The following is a 5000-nucleotide window of genomic DNA, read 5'->3' on the forward strand; positions in this document are numbered from 1 at the left end:
GTTGTCAACTTATTTTGTACGGCCATACCAGCCTGGCAACGCCCGATCTCGTCTGATCTCGGAAGCTAAGCAGGGTCGGGCCTGGTTAGTACTTGGATGGGAGACCGCCTGGGAATACCAGGTGCTGTATGCTCTTTTGCTCATTCACTTAGAAACTGAAATCTTGCAATATGCACAAGTAGTCCTTCATGAAAGGGGCTGGAAGCTGTTTTCATTTTGACACGAGAGAGAGAGAGAGAGAGACCACCTTGCATTGTCAATTGCTAAATCTGTATATGGATAAGTAGCCTATGGTTGTCAACTTATTTCGTACGGCCATACCAGCCTGGCAACGCCCGATCTCGTCTGATCTCGGAAGCTAAGCAGGGTCGGGCCTGGTTAGTACTTGGATGGGAGACCGCCTGGGAATACCAGGTGCTGTATGCTCTTTTGCTCATTCACTTAGAAACTGACATCTTGCAATATGCACAAGTAGTCCTTCATGAAAGGGGCTGGAAGCTGTTTTCATTTTGACACGAGAGAGAGAGAGAGAGAGAGAGAGAGACTACCTTGCATTGTCAATTGCTAAATCTGTATATGGATAAGTAGCCTATGGTTGTCAACTTATTTAGTACGGCCATACCAGCCTGGCAACGCCCGATCTCGTCTGATCTCGGAAGCTAAGCAGGGTCGGGCCTGGTTAGTACTTGGATGGGAGACCGCCTGGGAATACCAGGTGCTGTATGCTCTTTTGCTCATTCACTTAGAAACTGACATCTTGCAATATGCACAAGTAGTCCTTCATGAAAGGGGCTGGAAGCTGTTTTCATTTTGACACGAGAGAGAGAGAGAGAGAGAGACTACCTTGCATTGTCAATTGCTAAATCTGTATATGGATAAGTAGCCTATGGTTGTCAACTTATTTCGTACGGCCATACCAGCCTGGCAACGCCCGATCTCGTCTGATCTCGGAAGCTAAGCAGGGTCGGGCCTGGTTAGTACTTGGATGGGAGACCGCCTGGGAATACCAGGTGCTGTATGCTCTTTTGCTCATTCACTTAGAAACTGAAATCTTGCAATATGCACAAGTAGTCCTTCATGAAAGGGGCTGGAAGCTGTTTTCATTTTGACACGAGAGAGAGAGAGAGAGACCACCTTGCATTGTCAATTGCTAAATCTGTATATGGATAAGTAGCCTATGGTTGTCAACTTATTTCGTACGGCCATACCAGCCTGGCAACGCCCGATCTCGTCTGATCTCGGAAGCTAAGTAGGGTCGGGCCTGGTTAGTAATTGGATGGGAGACCGCCTGGTAATACCAGGTGCTGTATGCTCTTTTGCTCATTCACTTAGAAACTGACATCTTGCAATATGCACAAGTAGTCCTTCATGAAAGGGGCTGGAAGCTGTTTTCATTTTGACACGAGAGAGAGAGAGAGAGAGAGAGAGAGAGACTACCTTGCATTGTCAATTGCTAAATCTGTATATGGATAAGTAGCCTATGGTTGTCAACTTATTTCGTACGGCCATACCAGCCTGGCAACGCCCGATCTCGTCTGATCTCGGAAGCTAAGTAGGGTCGGGCCTGGTTAGTAATTGGATGGGAGACCGCCTGGTAATACCAGGTGCTGTATGCTCTTTTGCTCATTCACTTAGAAACTGACATCTTGCAATATGCACAAGTAGTCCTTCATGAAAGGGGCTGGAAGCTGTTTTCATTTTGACACGAGAGAGAGAGAGAGAGAGAGAGAGAGAGAGAGACTACCTTGCATTGTCAATTGCTAAATCTGTATATGGATAAGTAGCCTATGGTTGTCAACTTATTTCGTACGGCCATACTAGCCTGGCAACGCCCGATCTCGTCTGATCTCGGAAGCTAAGCAGGGTCGGGCCAGGGTCGGGCCTGGTTAGTACTTGGATGGGAGACCGCCTGGGAATACCAGGTGCTGTATGCTCTTTTGCTCATTCACTTAGAAACTGAAATCTTGCAATATGCACAAGTAGTCCTTCATGAAAGGGGCTGGAAGCTGTTTTCATTTTGACACGAGAGAGAGAGAGAGAGACCACCTTGCATTGTCAATTGCTAAATCTGTATATGGATAAGTAGCCTATGGTTGTCAACTTATTTTGTACGGCCATACCAGCCTGGCAACGCCCGATCTCGTCTGATCTCGGAAGCTAAGCAGGGTCGGGCCTGGTTAGTACTTGGATGGGAGACCGCCTGGGAATACCAGGTGCTGTATGCTCTTTTGCTCATTCACTTAGAAACTGAAATCTTGCAATATGCACAAGTAGTCCTTCATGAAAGGGGCTGGAAGCTGTTTTCATTTTGACACGAGAGAGAGAGAGAGAGAGACCACCTTGCATTGTCAATTGCTAAATCTGTATATGGATAAGTAGCCTATGGTTGTCAACTTATTTCGTACGGCCATACCAGCCTGGCAACGCCCGATCTCGTCTGATCTCGGAAGCTAAGCAGGGTCGGGCCTGGTTAGTACTTGGATGGGAGACCGCCTGGGAATACCAGGTGCTGTATGCTCTTTTGCTCATTCACTTAGAAACTGACATCTTGCAATATGCACAAGTAGTCCTTCATGAAAGGGGCTGGAAGCTGTTTTCATTTTGACACGAGAGAGAGAGAGAGAGAGAGAGAGAGACTACCTTGCATTGTCAATTGCTAAATCTGTATATGGATAAGTAGCCTATGGTTGTCAACTTATTTCGTACGGCCATACCAGCCTGGCAACGCCCGATCTCGTCTGATCTCGGAAGCTAAGCAGGGTCGGGCCTGGTTAGTACTTGGATGGGAGACCGCCTGGGAATACCAGGTGCTGTATGCTCTTTTGCTCATTCACTTAGAAACTGACATCTTGCAATATGCACAAGTAGTCCTTCATGAAAGGGGCTGGAAGCTGTTTTCATTTTGACACGAGAGAGAGAGAGAGAGAGAGAGAGAGAGAGAGACTACCTTGCATTGTCAATTGCTAAATCTGTATATGGATAAGTAGCCTATGGTTGTCAACTTATTTCGTACGGCCATACCAGCCTGGCAACGCCCGATCTCGTCTGATCTCGGAAGCTAAGTAGGGTCGGGCCTGGTTAGTAATTGGATGGGAGACCGCCTGGTAATACCAGGTGCTGTATGCTCTTTTGCTCATTCACTTAGAAACTGACATCTTGCAATATGCACAAGTAGTCCTTCATGAAAGGGGCTGGAAGCTGTTTTCATTTTGACACGAGAGAGAGAGAGAGAGAGAGAGAGAGAGAGAGAGAGAGAGACTACCTTGCATTGTCAATTGCTAAATCTGTATATGGATAAGTAGCCTATGGTTGTCAACTTATTTCGTACGGCCATACTAGCCTGGCAACGCCCGATCTCGTCTGATCTCGGAAGCTAAGCAGGGTCGGGCCAGGGTCGGGCCTGGTTAGTACTTGGATGGGAGACCGCCTGGGAATACCAGGTGCTGTATGCTCTTTTGCTCATTCACTTAGAAACTGAAATCTTGCAATATGCACAAGTAGTCCTTCATGAAAGGGGCTGGAAGCTGTTTTCATTTTGACACGAGAGAGAGAGAGAGAGACCACCTTGCATTGTCAATTGCTAAATCTGTATATGGATAAGTAGCCTATGGTTGTCAACTTATTTTGTACGGCCATACCAGCCTGGCAACGCCCGATCTCGTCTGATCTCGGAAGCTAAGCAGGGTCGGGCCTGGTTAGTACTTGGATGGGAGACCGCCTGGGAATACCAGGTGCTGTATGCTCTTTTGCTCATTCACTTAGAAACTGACATCTTGCAATATGCACAAGTAGTCCTTCATGAAAGGGGCTGGAAGCTGTTTTCATTTTGACACGAGAGAGAGAGAGAGAGAGAGAGAGAGACTACCTTGCATTGTCAATTGCTAAATCTGTATATGGATAAGTAGCCTATGGTTGTCAACTTATTTCGTACGGCCATACCAGCCTGGCAACGCCCGATCTCGTCTGATCTCGGAAGCTAAGCAGGGTCGGGCCTGGTTAGTACTTGGATGGGAGACCGCCTGGGAATACCAGGTGCTGTATGCTCTTTTGCTCATTCACTTAGAAACTGACATCTTGCAATATGCACAAGTAGTCCTTCATGAAAGGGGCTGGAAGCTGTTTTCATTTTGAAACGAGAGAGAGAGAGAGAGAGAGACTACCTTGCATTGTCAATTGCTAAATCTGTATATGGATAAGTAGCCTATGGTTGTCAACTTATTTCATACGGCCATACCAGCCTGGCAACGCCCGATCTCGTCTGATCTCGGAAGCTAAGCAGGGTCGGGCCTGGTTAGTACTTGGATGGGAGACCGCCTGGGAATACCAGGTGCTGTATGCTCTTTTGCTCATTCACTTAGAAACTGAAATCTTGCAATATGCACAAGTAGTCCTTCATGAAAGGGGCTGGAAGCTGTTTTCATTTTGACACGAGAGAGAGAGAGAGAGACCACCTTGCATTGTCAATTGCTAAATCTGTATATGGATAAGTAGCCTATGGTTGTCAACTTATTTTGTACGGCCATACCAGCCTGGCAACGCCCGATCTCGTCTGATCTCGGAAGCTAAGCAGGGTCGGGCCTGGTTAGTACTTGGATGGGAGACCGCCTGGGAATACCAGGTGCTGTATGCTCTTTTGCTCATTCACTTAGAAACTGACATCTTGCAATATGCACAAGTAGTCCTTCATGAAAGGGGCTGGAAGCTGTTTTCATTTTGACACGAGAGAGAGAGAGAGAGAGAGAGAGAGAGAGACTACCTTGCATTGTCAATTGCTAAATCTGTATATGGATAAGTAGCCTATGGTTGTCAACTTATTTCGTACGGCCATACCAGCCTGGCAACGCCCGATCTCGTCTGATCTCGGAAGCTAAGTAGGGTCGGGCCTGGTTAGTAATTGGATGGGAGACCGCCTGGTAATACCAGGTGCTGTATGCTCTTTTGCTCATTCACTTAGAAACTGACATCTTGCAATATGCACAAGTAGTCCTTCATGAAAGGGG

At 47.0% G+C, this 5000-nt stretch overlaps 15 non-coding genes and 2 pseudogenes across 15 annotated transcripts; all 17 read left to right on the forward strand.

Moving 5' to 3' along the window:
• The first annotated feature begins 14 nt into the window (after nt 1-14).
• On the forward strand, nt 15-133 carry LOC146231039 (5S ribosomal RNA). The gene has a single exon (XR_014745386.1). It is a non-coding gene; the product is annotated as a 5S ribosomal RNA (ribosomal RNA).
• Nucleotides 134-307: 174 nt separating this feature from the next.
• Nucleotides 308-426, forward strand: LOC146231040 (5S ribosomal RNA). The gene has a single exon (XR_014743914.1). It is a non-coding gene; the product is annotated as a 5S ribosomal RNA (ribosomal RNA).
• A 182-nt stretch (nt 427-608) lies between these two features.
• On the forward strand, nt 609-727 carry LOC146231041 (5S ribosomal RNA). Its single transcript, XR_014745953.1, has one exon. It is a non-coding gene; the product is annotated as a 5S ribosomal RNA (ribosomal RNA).
• Nucleotides 728-903: 176 nt separating this feature from the next.
• On the forward strand, nt 904-1022 carry LOC146231042 (5S ribosomal RNA). Its single transcript, XR_014743915.1, has one exon. It is a non-coding gene; the product is annotated as a 5S ribosomal RNA (ribosomal RNA).
• Nucleotides 1023-1194: 172 nt separating this feature from the next.
• Nucleotides 1195-1313, forward strand: LOC146231043 (5S ribosomal RNA). Its single transcript, XR_014746391.1, has one exon. It is a non-coding gene; the product is annotated as a 5S ribosomal RNA (ribosomal RNA).
• A 184-nt stretch (nt 1314-1497) lies between these two features.
• Nucleotides 1498-1616, forward strand: LOC146231044 (5S ribosomal RNA). Its single transcript, XR_014746392.1, has one exon. It is a non-coding gene; the product is annotated as a 5S ribosomal RNA (ribosomal RNA).
• Nucleotides 1617-1804: 188 nt separating this feature from the next.
• Nucleotides 1805-1934, forward strand: LOC146231045 (5S ribosomal RNA; annotated as a pseudogene).
• Nucleotides 1935-2106: 172 nt separating this feature from the next.
• Nucleotides 2107-2225, forward strand: LOC146231046 (5S ribosomal RNA). Its single transcript, XR_014745387.1, has one exon. It is a non-coding gene; the product is annotated as a 5S ribosomal RNA (ribosomal RNA).
• A 174-nt stretch (nt 2226-2399) lies between these two features.
• LOC146231047 (5S ribosomal RNA) lies at nt 2400-2518 on the forward strand. Its single transcript, XR_014743916.1, has one exon. It is a non-coding gene; the product is annotated as a 5S ribosomal RNA (ribosomal RNA).
• Nucleotides 2519-2700: 182 nt separating this feature from the next.
• LOC146231048 (5S ribosomal RNA) lies at nt 2701-2819 on the forward strand. The gene has a single exon (XR_014743917.1). It is a non-coding gene; the product is annotated as a 5S ribosomal RNA (ribosomal RNA).
• A 188-nt stretch (nt 2820-3007) lies between these two features.
• Nucleotides 3008-3126, forward strand: LOC146231049 (5S ribosomal RNA). The gene has a single exon (XR_014746393.1). It is a non-coding gene; the product is annotated as a 5S ribosomal RNA (ribosomal RNA).
• A 196-nt stretch (nt 3127-3322) lies between these two features.
• Nucleotides 3323-3452, forward strand: LOC146231050 (5S ribosomal RNA; annotated as a pseudogene).
• A 172-nt stretch (nt 3453-3624) lies between these two features.
• On the forward strand, nt 3625-3743 carry LOC146231051 (5S ribosomal RNA). Its single transcript, XR_014745388.1, has one exon. It is a non-coding gene; the product is annotated as a 5S ribosomal RNA (ribosomal RNA).
• Nucleotides 3744-3925: 182 nt separating this feature from the next.
• On the forward strand, nt 3926-4044 carry LOC146231052 (5S ribosomal RNA). Its single transcript, XR_014743918.1, has one exon. It is a non-coding gene; the product is annotated as a 5S ribosomal RNA (ribosomal RNA).
• A 176-nt stretch (nt 4045-4220) lies between these two features.
• LOC146231053 (5S ribosomal RNA) lies at nt 4221-4339 on the forward strand. Its single transcript, XR_014742396.1, has one exon. It is a non-coding gene; the product is annotated as a 5S ribosomal RNA (ribosomal RNA).
• Nucleotides 4340-4511: 172 nt separating this feature from the next.
• LOC146231054 (5S ribosomal RNA) lies at nt 4512-4630 on the forward strand. The gene has a single exon (XR_014745389.1). It is a non-coding gene; the product is annotated as a 5S ribosomal RNA (ribosomal RNA).
• A 186-nt stretch (nt 4631-4816) lies between these two features.
• LOC146231055 (5S ribosomal RNA) lies at nt 4817-4935 on the forward strand. The gene has a single exon (XR_014746394.1). It is a non-coding gene; the product is annotated as a 5S ribosomal RNA (ribosomal RNA).
• Nucleotides 4936-5000: the final 65 nt, after the last annotated feature.

Source organism: Hypomesus nipponensis, chromosome 24 (assembly GCF_054491055.1).
Source record: "Hypomesus nipponensis isolate SF chromosome 24, ASM5449105v1, whole genome shotgun sequence".
Lineage (NCBI taxonomy): Eukaryota > Metazoa > Chordata > Actinopteri > Osmeriformes > Osmeridae > Hypomesus > Hypomesus nipponensis.